Source organism: Phaenicophaeus curvirostris, chromosome 5, assembly GCF_032191515.1.
Source record: "Phaenicophaeus curvirostris isolate KB17595 chromosome 5, BPBGC_Pcur_1.0, whole genome shotgun sequence".
Lineage (NCBI taxonomy): Eukaryota > Metazoa > Chordata > Aves > Cuculiformes > Cuculidae > Phaenicophaeus > Phaenicophaeus curvirostris.
The window spans coordinates 59,724,094-59,740,519 of NC_091396.1; the positions used below are offsets into that span (position 1 = coordinate 59,724,094).

The window sequence follows — 16,426 nt, forward strand, 5'->3', positions numbered from 1 at the left end:
CTGAAAACTGTCATTGCTTTATAAGTAAAACACATCAAAGATTGATGGAAGAATTGCTTGTTAAACACATTGTGGATTTTAATTAAAAAAAATGGGTGATATCATAAAAGAGACATCAGATCATCATAACTACCTAAAGGTGAAAGTTTAATGGCTTGTCAAATGCTCAGGAACTTGTGTGAACTATCTCTTTCATAGCTTTTGTGACCCTCTGTGTGTGTGCATGTGTGCAAGATTACATTTTTTTTTTCCAGAGGGTTTTTTTCCTAATATACAGAGGGCAAAGTACACAAGCATAAAAATGTAGGTATTGGTTACTGTGTGTTTTAATTTTCTTTCCCTTGTATTTAGAGATGCCTTCTTCTGCTATTTTTAATTATCTGGTTTTTCAAATTCATACGTATTTCTGAAATAGTTTTTTAAATTTTCTGTTGCAGTGTATAAGATATGTTCCATGTGTTCAGTGCGTGCAAAGTACGTTTATGTATCATCTAACAATTGCTTGAATGTTTCTTCTGGAACCTGGTCCTCTTACTTCGCTTTTGTCTCTTCACCTTCTTTTCCCTCCACAGTCCTCCCAGACAGTAAATAGTGTATTTTATGGAGTTATGTATTAGATCTAATTAAAAAAAAATACTGATTAAAAAACATGCATACAAACGCTTACACTGAGACTTTGAGCTTCATTCTTTTAAGCCAAATGCTTGTTCTGATATGTCATGCTGCGTGCAATCAAGGTGCATATTTAGTAAGCAAATACAAACAGTTGTTTTAAAACGCTAGAAGAATTCCTCAGCAAGCTGATAAAGCACATTGTGCATTATTCACTGTCCATCTAAGATTTCAGAAATGTTCAGTGTTGTAGTTTCAGTTTTAATTAAGAAATTCTTTCTGGGGTTAAACACAGCTACATCTATGCATAATTCCGACTCTAGATCTGATTCTTGATGTAGAAAATTGTTTTCCCAAGAGCCTAATATGTAATGGCTGTAATTACTGGATTTTCTGCACATGACATGCTTAGAAAAGGTATATATATCACAAAAAAGCATAAAATTATTTGAGTGATTTTCATGACATATAAGATCATTTAAATTACCAGTAGGAATATTGACTATGAAATCAGCTACATAGAGTTTGATAACTTGGTATTAATATTTGGGGGATTATTTTCAATTATATTTGTCATTTTAGCTGATGCTTTACTTTGCTATAGTATTTATTTATGAACTTGGAATGGATGTAGCAATTCGTTTTGCTGCATAAGAAGGTTCTATAAATTGATCTCATCTAGGAAAGGCCAGACACTAAGATGCTTAGCATGTATTTTTATAAACTTTTAAATTCCAACCTTGATGAATGCAATGGTATTTTTGCTCTTCTCATTGGTGAGGCCAGGTCCACACTTGCTTTGTTCTACTTCTAGGATAAAGTTTAGGCAAAGTCTAAAACAATTAGAGTTATAGTTTTATGTATATATGTAGAAAGGAAAGTGATTGGAGTTGCAGCAATTCAGTGCTTTTTAACCAGAAATTATATGTTCTGACAAACTGAGCTGGAAGTCAAGATGTGGAAAAAACAGGGGAAGCAGGTAAATTTGTATATTGAGTATAAACCTTAAATAATTAAATCATTTCTTTACAATATAAACATATATAGCTCTTGTATGTATTCTCATCTTGAACTGCTGAAATAAACCATCAGTGTTGGCTTCACTCAGTTTTGTTTTGTCTTTAAGACATACCTTTGTTATTATTTGGCCACTTACGCTTGTTGAGCTTATGAAGCAGCAGGATTAGACAAAAAGTTGGCTATCATATATTCTGGCAAATCTATTTTAGAACTTCATATGTAAGTCTGCACTTAGCACTCTGCTTTCAGCTTTGTAACATTTCGGACACTTCAAAGTATTGGATCTTGATAGGCAACTTGTGTTGCTCCTTAGAGTTACATTGCCATAACACTGCAGTTAGCCTAAAATATGATATGTAACTGAATTGATTCGTACTGCTCAGATAGGTTAAAGAATAACATGAGATTATTGGCCTCCAATTCAGTAAAACCAGTCAGTAATCATTAGTACAGAAATGACTACTGTAGTACTTCAGGGGATTGTTCATCCAAACTTGAAACCTGATTGTGTCCCTGATTGTTTCTGTAAACCATTGTTTTTTCATGTTAAGGAGAGATGGTTGACATGTCAGTTTGGAGAACCCTGGGGTTTTTTTATCTAGTTACTTTCTCTTTGATCTGTCTAGGAGTTAAAACTCACGGGAACATAGGAGGTTCCCTAGAGCAGTATGGTACACTCCGTAGAGAAAGATTAATTTGTAAAGGTAATAATATAAATGTCAAGATTTAAGTATAAGAATTATGTTAGGGGAGTGGGAGAGTACAGGTTTACTTACACCCAGGGGCTGAAAAAAAGCGAGTCAGGGAAGCTATTTCACTAAACGGAAAAACTGTTGGAATATATGCTTTTGAAGTATTTATCAAAAAACGCAGATGAATGCCAGTTGGCATTGTGTCTTCCCTCCCCTCTGTCTGTGCATTCTTCTGCAACCCTTATGAGAGAGCAGTGGCATGCCTTGCGGTGCTGCGTTAAGTGGGATGACAAACCACACCTAACAGTTGTGCCTTGGGGAGTGGATGAAAGAGAAAAGAAACAGCTTTCTGCAGGGCTGTGTTTTGTATAATTTTTTTTTTTTTTTTTGTCGGAGAAGTATATCTTACTCTTTCAAGGGATGGCATGTAATTGTACTACTTGTGGAAGTTAATTCTTCAGACTATCCTTGCTGAATCTGTGGAGTGAATTTGTGAACTTAATTCTTTGTGCAAAATTTTAAGCTTTTCTGTATATGCCTTTGCATGCTCAGGACTGTCTCAGCGCTTAAGGTGGTTTGGTATTCTGTTGAAGGAGCCAACAGAAACAGCAATAAATACATTTAACACGCTCAAAGTATTCAAACCTGCTGAGGAGATGTGCTAAAAATCCCAAGATATTGTTTATGAAAACACTTGCAGTAAGCAGTAAGCTTGATTTCCTCTGAGACTTGTTGTGTAGGAGGCATCTTTCCTTGCTCTTGCTTCAGCATGGAGACACCGTGGTGCTGCACCTGGCTTTGGTCCCAACTTTGATAAAACTTAGGATCTCATAAGTGCTGCTTCTTAACCTTGGCCAGTCTTCTTAATGCTGGTTCTTTGTTGGTGTGTGCAAGACTGGTGTGTGATGCAAGGTGTACATTTCACTGAGCTGTGTTCTTCTGGCATTGATTTGATATCTGCATCAGAAAGATTTTGGCCTTCATAAGTTATAAATATATAGACAGATTTGTCAATTACTTTAAAAATCATACTTACGTGATCTCTGCTATTGCTTCACAGGTGCATTTGCAAAACCAAGTAACTTTGAAGTTATGCATGATGGTTTGTTTTCTGTCTCGGGTTTTTTTGAACCAATTCTAATGATACAGCTGTCTATACACAGGGTTTCTTATCAGCGTTCTGCTTCAGGTGACATAGCTAGTAGTTTTTATTCCTAAAATTAAAACAGCATTCATCAACTGCATAGTTTTTAGTGCAGCTTTATTATCTATCTAAAATAGAATGATCAGGTACTGTTGTAGAAAAGGGATAGTTTTTTCCCTGCTGGCTCTTTGTCAACCAGAGAAGATTTTAATCAGACCCTGTATAAGTTGCAGTGGAATTTGTTAGATTAACTAAAGAGGTAATGAGAAATATTAGACCATTGATGGTGGTGATTAGCATTTGGCTGAAATACCAGTGGCAACTTAAACTGTGGTTTTATGGTGTTGCCAGTGCCGTTTTCCTGAATGGCATAGTGAAATTAATGATGAAAGGACAGTTTCTTTCCTTCCTCTTATGGGCGGGGGTCATGACCTATGGAAGCAAAGAAGAAATTACACTTGTAGGCGGAGTGCTTGCCTTGGAACTGATGATTTTAAGATTCATTTTCTCCTTTGGCTTGCTATACTTATGGTTGCTTCTCTACCTGCTTTGCTTGCAGAGATGAGGTGAGAGTCCTAACTCCTGTTGGAGTCAGTGAGGTGGATGTCACTGAGAGAGAGACACAAGATTGTCTTCAGCAGACCCAGATTCTGTAGGGTGCGATGCCAATAAGTGGTCAGGGGAATCATGACTTGTGGGAATGTGATTGGGACCAACACTGTCTTTGTCCAGTATGTATTGTTTGGAGAGTCCTCTTCCTAAGGGACTGAAAGGATATTTTGACTAGTGAGCACACAGGAAGAGTTCATGAAGGTGTTCAAGAATGTAAAGTGAGATTTCTCATCTACTGTGGGGTCTCAGTCTTGCCATGGGTACTTTATATTGAATCGCTGTCTTGGAACGGCTACTACAGACGTAATTGATTTAGGTATGTTATGAGGAATGCAGAATTATTTCCCATGCCTGTCATTAAATGTAACTAGACTGAAATTTCACAGTCAGACCCTTTATCTCAGTAATTCTGGTCAAAAGAGGCACCTGCCAATGGATCAGAAAAGATTAAAACAGATTTCCTGGAGATGTTTTTCATTCTTTTTGTCTCTTTTAAAAAATTTTAAACTAAAGTTTCTTTTTCTTATTGTTAGCTATAGCTTAGCAAAATGTAGCAGTTTGGAAAATGTTGTCTTTAGTGACTTATCGTCACTGAACTTCACTAAGGCTTCATTAAGTAGCAGAGCAGAAATAGTTTTCTAATCTTAGGACAAATATTGCAGTTTAGATCTCTCCACGGAATATGAAATTATTCAATAAAGGTGTTTAGATGGTCTGGCATGTGCCTGAAATGACAACAGTTCAGAGTAAAGACCTAAATTCAGATCTTCCATCTTTCCACTGAGTGCCTTAAAAGTGAAGGTTATCTGATGCTACAAAGTGCTTTCATAAATTCTGTGTTTTAGAGTTGTTCATGAATGATTATAAAGTGGAGCAGGGATATGAACTCATGTCTCATGTTCCCTGTACTCTTTATTACTGAACTACAAAGGCCATGTTTGTTTGTTGCTAACTCGATGAATATGTAGTGATTTAGACAAATAAGGAAAACTCCAGAAATTAAATGAAACACAGAACACCTAGAAGTTCTCAGCAGCTTTCTGGTTGAGATGTTTCCCTGGCTTTTATTCTCTGAGCTGCAGCTGGCAGATGTTCCTCCTTGGTTCTATGTTTCTCAGCTTGTTAGGTTGTTCAGGGAATTATTTTTTTTTTTATTCCCCTTAATGTTCAGGGGATGTGTAACATGTACAATAAACTAAACAAAAATGATCCATGCTCTTTTTTTCAGAGGGATGTGCTTTTAATGTTAGTATGTTATGTATGTTTTAATGTTAGTATCACTTTTGCTTGTCCTGATACAGAATTCAGAAGATAAAATTATTCTGATCACTGCTTACCCAGGACAGTTGTTTCAATTGCTTGTAGCTTCTGATCCTCTTAAAAGGCAATGTATATTAATCCTATTGAACATCATCAAGTCTACTATGTCCTTAATTATTTGGCAGATCAGAATTGTAGAATATGAGACATGCTGGTCTTGTGTGGCACATAACTTTATGCAGTGGCAACATGACTAGTGATAGAGAAGGTTTTTGTAGTGAGTTGCTTTAACCAAGTGACACTTTTAGTGTTGCTCAGTGTGTGGTTGTGGAAATGTTGGTGCTCTTTGCACACAGGAGACCTTGCAGGAAGCCGGGAAAGGGAGGGTGATAGTGTTTTCACAGAAGTGCTGATTTAGGTCAGATTAAGCAGAAAGTATAGCAAAAGAAATCTTAGTAGTTTAAATTTCCTGAAGTTTTGTCCCTGTGATAGTAATTTTGCAGATAAATCCCTATTGCAAATTGTATGATATTTTTTTTCTTTAACAATAACAGAAAAATATAGAGAAAAGGTGATAAATATGGCCTTTCTTGTGCAGGTTTTCCGCAAGTATGGATATAAGTGCCTGTGTGAGATGTGTAATCCACCAGTTTGAAAGTACAGTACTTATTTACAGAAAAGTACTTTGCTGCCACATCAGCTGAAAACACAGTTTGCAAACTACATCATCCCTGTTCAATCATCTTTCAGTATTAGAAATGTATTCCTTAACTACATCCTAACATAGTTTCAGATTTCACGTTTCCCAATAATTTTGTGGAAAAAAGTGTTAGTAATTTTGTAAATATGCAAAGTGTAAGTTCCTTTTATCCCTGCAAAAGGAGAAAGTGTGTAACAGGCTTCAAAGGGAAACCAAAGTTTAGTGAAAATGGGAAAATACATGCAGCAAAATTTAATGATACGACAGGAATTTAAGTAAAACAGAATAGTTGAATACTTGCTTTAAATTTTGTCATTTATATGCAATACACTAGAGTCTGAGAACTCTTGCCTACTAGCAATTGGTTTCTTTCTTTATAATTGGAGTTAACTTAGTTTTAGGAAAGCCCCATCTGTATCACAACTTATAACCTTGATTATATGCTGACCTGGCAGTAAAATGATATGAGAAAAGTCATAAATTTGACCTTTGTGCATATTGTGTTTCTTAACACAAGCACCATATCCGTATTCTTTGCAATATATATTTCAGTAGGCTGTTACATATTTGCCTTGGAATAAAACTTGTTTGATATGCCTATGCAATCACTCTTAATAATAATGTATATTGAAACCAGAAAAACAAGGAGAGAAAGGAGATTTGACTTAATTTAGTGTGCTTATACATGCTTAATTCTCATGTTTTATAAATTTCATTCAAGGTAAGTGATCATACTGATAGCTGAATGCCAAGCTAAACTGCAACAACTCTATTGTCGAAAAGTACACACAAAAACCAAACTGTGACCTGAAAAGTAAACTTCCAGAGGATTATACCAGAAAGTTTACTTACACATCAAGTGTCTTAGTTGTAATTGTTCTGGCAGTTGATGTACATAAAATGAACAAAGTGGCTTGGCCCAGTATTGCATTAACAGTTGAATAAATTAATGCGTTCTCTATTGTTTATTTTACCTCCTAAAGTGTGAAAAAAATGCACCTTTGAACAGTAAACTCTATTGCCATAACCATCTGTTTGCAGTTTCATTACAGACTCCTACCAGAAGAACCCTCACTTTGAAGAGAAAATTGATATGGGTTGTAAAAATTACAGTCTATGACCTTAGGTTTTATGTCTCTTGAGGTATCCCTGGTGTGGTCTCCACCAGTAAACATGATGCTCTCTACAAGAAGTACCATTATGTCTTCCAGCTAATTTCAGATAAGAAGTCAAGTCCATGCCTCAAAGACTTTGCTGTCACATAGAGCTGAGCACCTCTGTCTCTTGAACAAGATCCTTAAGCATAAAATGAGCATAGTGGAGAACACAGCAACTTCACCCTGCTGTGCCTGGAACTGCTGTGTCAGCTGGGGCTGGCACATTGTTCTTTAGTGTTAACAGGATGATTTGTCCCCATGAACTTTTGCTAGCTTAATCTTACTTATGAAATTGTTAATATTGTCAGTTAAAGCCAGTTAGCAGCAGCAGATGGGACATTCATTTTTCATGTTGTTGAGAAATTATGACTTAGTATTTTAGGATGCAGTTTCCACAAAGGCGGTAAGAAGTTTTTAACTGAAGCATTTAACTAAGTAAAAAACTGAAAAACACCATTATTTGTAATCATGATGCTTTTAAAATAAACATTCTGGATAGTTTAGCAATGAACTCTTACAAGCTTTGTTTAAAAAACAAACACTCCCCCCCTTCCTCATGAGTTTAAACAGTGGCTTGTTTAAAAAACAGTAGAATTCCATAACACTTAAACTCTTTTGAAGTAGTTCTTCAACATCAGCAAGTAATTCTGCAAATTGCTTTTGAAGATGAGGCTTCATTTACTCCAGCGTGTGCAGTCTGATGGAATGGATTAGTGGGTGTGGACTGGAATTGTAATTTAGGCTTTTTTATGTGCATGTGTCTTTCTCTAGAGCGAACACTCCTTATCAGATACATCTCTATCCTAATTTTGAGTAAACCAAGGCTGTTCTGTTTAATAGTTGTTGCTGAAAACTTGGTATGTATGTAATGGCATTGCATTCATGTTAAATAGTAAAAATCAAGTTTTTTCTCTGGTTTTATAGTAGAGCACCTTTGTTTTTATATCAGATCAGTTCCCAGAACTGGATTGCTGCATGGTTACACCGATGGGGTAAGGGTACAGCAGAGATGTACAGCTGGGGTAGAAAAGGAGGTAGCCTGGGTTTCCACTGACTTACACTGTTAAGGGACAGCACCCTAAGACTGAGTGAGTTTAATAGTAACACTTTGCATTTAAATTAGTAGTTGTGTAATATGATATCCAAGCATAAGAGTTCTGTAATGCTGATGTATACATACAAAAGGAAAAAAATAAGGGGGCCAAGCACTTAACTAATGAAAATGAGAATGATTTTATTGATTTTATATATTTTTTTAATTGCGTTGCATGGTTTATGCCAGGCTGAAAGTGCTTCCTTTCATTTTGAAAGATATGTAATACTTTCTATGAAATCTGTAATTATATAGGAAGAAGACAGCTTTCTCTGACATATCACATATCAAGCCTTTAAAGTAGACAAAAAAGCTGTGATAAGTCGTTATTTCACACATTTCATATGCAAATAGTCTGTTCAGGACAGGGTTTTTCTTTGAGATGAAAAAGTTGAATATTAATTGCCCTTGAATTTTTGACTGTTCCTTTGCCCTGTTTCTTTGAGGATGAAAAAGATTTTTAGATATAGCATGGCAGCTCCCTAGCTTCTATAAACACAAACCACCCTACTAACTAATTAATCCAATAAAAATATGCAACAGGAAGCAATGAAACTTAAAATGTATGGAACAGATATTTTATTTTATTTTATTTTATTTTATTTTATTTTATTTTATTTGGAAAATGTCCAAACTTGCTTTAGCTATCTTTCTCTGTCTGATTTCTGTTCATCAGACAGATTTCACAGTATCATGATGACTATTAATGCTTTATTTCTTTAAAAAAAAATGGATTTTTGTGGGTCTAATCTGACGGGGTTTTTTTATTAATTTACATCATTTTTGTATGTAACATAGTGCTGAGAATACTATGAAAAATATCCAGACAGCGCAAGGTGATTTGGTCACTAATTGTGTGACAGTAAGGTGAGAGGCATAAAATTAAGTCTTAAGTTTGGCCTGGAAGTACAAGTTCTGTGGGTGCATCATTGTGGGCACTGGAAACATTATGTATTGATTATATATAACTAAGAGTTATAGCATTAATAATTCAGTTGGCAAGAAATGTTTTATGTTAGATTATAAATTCTCATGTTTCAACTGAAAACTGCTACAGATGTGACATCAGATTCCATTAAGCTGCAAAAAAGAATTGTAATAAAGAAATCTCAGCTGACAGGAGCACTTCTACTCTAGTGAGTGGAGAAAGGAAGGGAAAGGTTCATCTGCAGAGGGGTGACAGCCTAAATTTTGGCACCCAGCAGCTCCTGTCCTGCTGGGTTTAACCCAGGGGAAATCCCCCCTTTTAGCCCAACAACTGTGACTCAAGCAGAGGCAGTAGCTAATGCTTGTCTTCAGGGCATATTTTCCCATTGTAGAAGCTTATATTTTATAAACCAGAAAGTAATGAATTAGTGAGTTGCTTTTATTGTGCATTTACTTCTTGAAGCTTTTATCAGTCATAAAAAGGTGAGTATGACTGAAAAGCATTAAGCTAAAACCACTTAAGGAAATAAAGGTGGCAGGAGGCAGCATGATCTGGCTGTGTTGGTGCAGACTTTTGTCTGTCTTCATGAGTCAGTTACTTGATTCCCCAGGCGTGCTGCTCATCTGGATTAACCTAATAAAAAGCCATCTAATAACTTGACAAATTTGGTGTTCTCTTGCCATGCAGTTCTGGGGAACAAGTAGTTACCTCAACAGGAATGCATGGTGAATTTCCAACTAGAGGCATTGCTGGGCACATTGATATTAAACTGTGCAGGTAAATTTAGAGAAGATTAGTTGAGTGCAGTAGAAAAATAAGTTTCAAACATGCTTTTAAAGAAAAACACCCTGAAACCTTAAAAAAAAAATTAAGAACAGAAAAAAGCAGGGACATTTTACTGCATTTTTACATGTAAATCATTAAACAGGGACTGCACACTTTCTGGGCTTTGCTGATTCTGGTTTAAGACCGTTATTTGCCAATAATTATCTTATCTGTTTTTCTTTACCTATAGTGTTATTAATTTATTCGTGAATGATTGTCATAATCCATTTTCATTAAGGACAATAACTGCTTTTGTGTCTTAACAGCCTGAAAACAGTAAATGGAGCAATGAGGACAGAGTTATTTTTGTGTTATAATTGCTTCAACTTCTCGAGTTGAATTTTTTCACAAACATGGACCATTTACTTCTTGGATAACTGCTTTAAACCCAGTCCAACTGGTAGAGGCAAGAGGATCATGACTGTTGTTTGCCATTTTAACCCTCATAACTTGTGCATGTAGCTTATCTATACCATAATGCATTTGCCTTTTTTCCTTAACTGCCTCTGCTTGTTTACACCAACTTTTGTCTGGGCTCTAACTGAACTGTAAGATCATTGAACAGGAACTGTTTCCACTACATATATTTAGTGCCTATCACAATGAGTTGCCAAACATCGTGTTGTCTCTGCTATAATGTAAACAGTAAGAAGTTAATCATTGTCATGGACAGATTTTTTTTTTCCCTCTCTTTTAGTGGCATATATGAAGTTAGTTTGCTTATTTTGGACATTTGTCACCAACATTTTGAGTGATCTGCCTGCTTAATCTGTTGCCAGTCTCCTTAAAAAATTATTATACAAGGTATTAACTGCTTTTACGAAAGTGATTTTGGTTTATCTTTACAGTTCTTGGCAAGTCTGTCCAAGCAGAATTTTTCTGTGGATAAATATGGGAGATGACATTGGCCAATGTCTTCTATTCAGTAGCTTTAAGAATCATGAAATACTTAAACAAGGCAAATAAAATAGAAGTTTTAAGTAGATTTTGGTTAAGTACTGTTTCTGCTTCAGTCACATATTGTCTGCACAGAGCTCATTACAAGGAGTTTGGCTGTCATTTAAATCAGTGCAAATTCAATGTAAATTTTGATTTGTTGAATGGTCTGAACCCCCGACAGAGTAACTACAGGAAATCTGTGACTGCAAACGTATGTGTTGAGGATTTATTTTAGACACCCTTGCACAATGTTGTGTAACAATTACTATATAGAGTTAAAGGAAGCATTTAAAGCAATTTTGTGAGTGTTTTCGCACCTGTTACACTAAAATGTTTTCAGTTTGCTCTTCAGAATAAAACTTCTAACGAAATCTAAGAAGTAGAAACCTTTAATTACTCAAGTATAAAACTTACATGTAATTCAGTTTGCACATAGGTGTTTCAGAAGCTGTCTATTGCTTCTTTTACACATAGAGCAAGCAAGGCAAACTTCTCTGCATTGCTGCTGGACTTAGGCACTGGTGCCTTGAAAGGAGATGGTTCAGGGCTCAGATAGGCTTTAGCCTTTCTTCTCACATAGCCAGCTATGAGGTAGTCCTTCTATATTATGAGAAACAGTGAATAATTGTTTCACAATCACCATCTCCATTTCATTAATGATTTTACAGACTTTTGCCCTGTCAGCCCTTAGTGTGGCACTGTACCTAGGTTACCTTTAGCTGCATGGTTGCTACACCGCTATCCTTTTCTCCTCCTAATCATGAAACTCAGTAGCATTGAAAAGTTGCTGGTCTTCAGATGACTGGGGCACCACAGTTCTACTTTACTTCCATTATTTTTTAAACAGATCCCATTCTTTGGGAGGGTCTTTGGAGCTGATCCTGGAGGAAATGCCTACATCTCTCTCTAGAAATTGTGTTTAAGTACTTATTCCCTCCATTTGAAAAAGCTACACAGAAATTGTTGTGAGTCCCAGCAGGGCTGTGCACAACAGCAGAGATCAGAGCTAAACTGAGCAGGGAGTTGGTTTGGTTGTGTTGCAGGAGGTGGGGGTTGTCCAGGGAAAAGAGGGAGGAAGGTGTTCAGGCTGCCTCAAATGAAGAGTAGAGGGAAACTCCCATCTGACTCGTTTCAGAGCATATGCAGGATCTGTCACATGTAAGCAAAAGTTATCCTTTGCATGGGTATCCTGATGACAATTTACCATGTTGTTCAGAAATTATATTGCCTAAGGTAGTGGAGGAAAACAGAGGACAGTGATATCCCTGGTGCCATGATTCTTAAGACCTTTTAGCCAGAGACAGAGAGAGTGTAGGTGGGAAAAGGAATGGTATTTTGATTACAGGCTGCAGACAAGTCCAACTTATCCATAGCAGACAGTGTGAACAGGCTCCTGTCTGTAATTATGGCAATGAGCAGGTGCAGGAAGATAGTTAGGAAAATAATTTCAAGGATGGAAGGAGGACAAAGAATGTGGAGATCAAGTATGGGTGGCATCATAAACAGCTCTCTGCTGGTAGGAGTCTCATCTGCTGAACTTGCATCCACTGTCAACACTTGTGTCACAGGGAACTCTTTGCAGTGCATGGTTGTCCTGGAATCCCTTGAACCAAGTGGAATAGAGTTCTCCTTGTGCAGACTGTCAAGCTGGTAGGATACTGTGTTAATTCTGACTAAGTTTTCGATGCAATTATCAAGTCAGTCTTCCAGATAAGATGAGCAGAACTTGTAACACGCTATTGCACATTCAAATAGCACAAAAATGGCTGTTTATTCTTTTTTATTGGGGGGGAGGGGGGGAGAATGGGGGAAGACTGTATTTAATTTGGATGCCTTTTTGAGGGCTTGTCTTTTGACACCCTTCAGCTGCCTTTCATCAAAAGGTTGGAAGAGTATTCTGGGGAAGCATTGCTGTGTGCTTCCTCTGTTCTTAAATTTTCCTTTTGCTGTAGAGGAAGGATACTAGGTAAGATGGACATCTCATGTGACCTGATACAGCTTTCTTGCACAATTTGTGCTTATGTAAGTAATCTGTCTTCTGTGTAACATGAAACGAAGTTGTCTCACATTCTGCCTCTCCTGGAATACAGCTTTGTTAATTTACACATACTATATGCAGTAGTTCAGCATTGCAACATCACAGAACCTGATCACTGATCACAGAAATAGAGTGTGATTACTTTGTGATTAAAGTTTTACCTAATCAAATGTGTGTTATACAACTTAGTTGCAGCATCAGAAATGCTATTCTAACAGATGAAAATGAATATAAAATACTTTTGCCATATTGGTCTTTATAAAACATCACAGAATGCATTTGCTACTTGAAGAATCATTTTTAAATCCTTCTCCAATGTAATAATATAGCCCTTTCTTCTTCCTGTCATCAGTTTTTAGATAGCTCTCCCACCAATCAATTATTCTCCCACTTTATTGAGAGATACTTTGATTGTTCCTTATTAGATAATGGAGAATGGTCTATTTTATAATAATGCAAATATATACGCTTATTGAAATGAAGAGTGTCAAGGGTTTGAGAGAGCTTTTGTATTTCACAAATTTTCTTTTTTGGCAGTGATGTTGACCACTGATACCCTTAATTCTTTTCAGTTATCTATGGTGATAGGAGAGCCAGGATACGTGCAATGGAACAGTTTAACAAGTAATCATGGCTACTTGGCTTTTAAAAACATGAGTCTTGATCAGTTTCAGCAATTAATATTTTTGTCTTAAGATAGAGATATTACATACAGCTTGATATAGTTGGTTAGAAACTGGTTAGAATTAATGTTCTGTAAAGTATGTAAAGCAGCATAAGAACCATTGGTAACTGTTTACATGCTATTAATAATTAGCAACCTTCCTACGAGTCTGTTAGGAAAGAACCACGTATTGGGTACAATAGAAACTCAACTCCATACAGTTGGGTTCAAATTACATTTGACTTGGACAATAGGGCATGAATGGGGCTCATTTGAGTTTCTGCCACTATAAACAATGAAATGTTGGAATGTTTCATTTGTTTTTGATTTATTTATTTGGACAGGTGCAGGTTGATCATATGAAATAATTTTTTATTCAAATATAGGCAGAAAATAGCTTAACAGACATTATCCAGTCAGAGTGTAGGATGATAACCAACATTTTGAACGGACAGACTCAAATTAATTTAGCCTGTGGCTGGTTTTGAATTTGAATCTTAAACTAATCAAATTATATTCTAGAGAAAGTTCCTTACGTGTTGTTCAGCCACTTAGAAAGCAGAAAACATAGATTCTATTTCCTGATTAATTTAATTTTAGATACTAAGCTCCTTCTCTTACTTTCTATTAAAAACAATGCAAAAGTCTGGGAGGTAGATTCTGTTAATGATAATGGGGCTCATCCTTGAAAAGAGGTCATTCAAATCTGATGGATCCCATCTGGATGAGGATCATTCTCTAGGGTGTAATTTTCCTCAGCTATTTGAAACCCTATCATAAGTGCTCCAAAGTAATCAGGTTCTATATTTTGCAAAATGGTTACAGGAGGAAAGAGACAGGAAGATTGTTGCTGAGATCATATGTTAGGAAATAGTATCACAGGACTCGTAGTATAAATTAATGGAAAGAGAGCCTTGATTCAGTCCTTTTGTCTTCTCTGTCAGCTGGACAACCGCATTTCTTGCAAGTGAACATTAAAAATGGAGAATGGATGATGGTAGCACATCTTACCATTTGGGGCAGGGAAAGGTTAAAGCTGGAAAAAACAATATGAAGGTATATGCAGAAGATGTTATCCTTGGTCCTTGGTTTCCTAACTCACATATGTCAAATAGAAAATTGCACAGCAATCTGCAAACAGAGAAAACCCCATAAATATGTGTCTTGCAAGTAGAAATAAACCTACAAGGGGATTGAGTGCACCTTACACATTCAATACTTTAAATTATCTTACTACATACTATAGCCTATGCTATTAAGTTCAAATCTTGCAACTCTGTATTGTGTCACAGTCCTTTCAGAGTTGTTCCTCTATCTCTCACCAGGTGGAACAGATTGGGCATATGCTCAGTTTGATAAACAATGGCTTTTATATTTAATCTCACACTGAAAATTTGCTGTCTTTCTTTCTCTTTCAACATTATATTGCATTTAAACAATGACAGGACTTCTCTTCTAATGCACGTGTTTGATTCCTGTCAATGAACAGAAGGTATGTGTGGACACCAATGGAAGAGTAGACTAGAGTTTCTCTTGAGGTGAACAACTGTTTATAATTAGAGTTGTGGGAATCAAGGAAAACTCAGCTAGCAAGCAAACGGTCACTCTTCCAAAAAGCTTAGTAAACTCATAAAGCTCAGGAGCTTAATCTCTGAACCACAGTGCTTGTTATCTAATCCCCACCAGCTGTTGTGTACTTGGTAGCCATGACATCTGTAATAGAGCTGAAGGGCCTGTCTATATTGGTTGGCACCTTTATCCACCAATTGAACTTGATTCTTCTTTCATTGCTCACATTTACCTGCTTTAAATCATTAACCAGTTCTTCGGGGTTTGATCATCCATTTAACCATACTTTATGATAGAGAGCTTGTTCTACTTCTAACATCAAGCATATTTTAGGCATGTAGGTTTTCAACAGGTCTACTTCTTTCCTTGCTAATAAGAGAAAGGTATAAACCAAAAGAATTTCCTCTGCTTGCATACCGATTCCTTATATAGACTTAAAACTGACCTAGGAGTGAAATCTCTTGAGTTGTATTTCAGCTGAAAAATACCCTCACACTTCCAATAAGCACGGTAAAGAAATATATACATGTCTTTGTTAACTGGTGTCTAAGAATTGATGTAGGTTATTATAGAAGATAGTATATAAATGTAGACATGTGTGTATGTGTTCAATAAAACTGGGGAAGAAAGCTTGTTTTCAAGGATTGGTTTCAGCTGTGCTGCAGTGGTTGTCATTCCTTTAAGAGAGCTAAGTACAGAAATTGCCCCAGCTTGAGAAAAGAATCCTTTTTAAGTCTCTCAGTCCTTGGGTGAGTGCAGTGACTTCAAGCCTACTGCTCGACAATATCCTTGCCACTGCAAGCAGAGCACAGTAACAGCTGTTGGGCCTTGTAAGGGCTTAGAGGGAAGGATGTCTCGTTCCTGACTCCCAAATGAGTTTAGTTAGGAGGAAAGTGCTGAGCTGTCCTCTTCAGATAGTACCATTTCTGGGCATGGAATAACGTAAATCTGCGGGGTTTTTTACTGGCTAGAACTTAGCTGTTTACAGGTTCCTGGCACCTGAATTGGATTGGGCATCTGAAGTTGATACTGTGGCCAAAATTGAGCCCAAAGACTACCACAGTCTTCAGTTGGCTGTTGGCATAATATTACGGGTCTAAGATTTTGTACTGCCCTAAGACAATTCTCATCATCTATAACACTTACTTTCAAAATCCAGAATAATGGTAAATA

The 16,426-nt window shown here is 36.5% G+C and overlaps 1 protein-coding gene across 1 annotated transcript in view; it reads left to right on the forward strand.

Annotated features, from left to right (window-relative positions):
* Positions 1–16,426, forward strand: part of NUDT14 (nudix hydrolase 14) — a 63,374-nt gene that overhangs the window by 11,449 nt on the left and 35,499 nt on the right. The window lies entirely within an intron of this gene.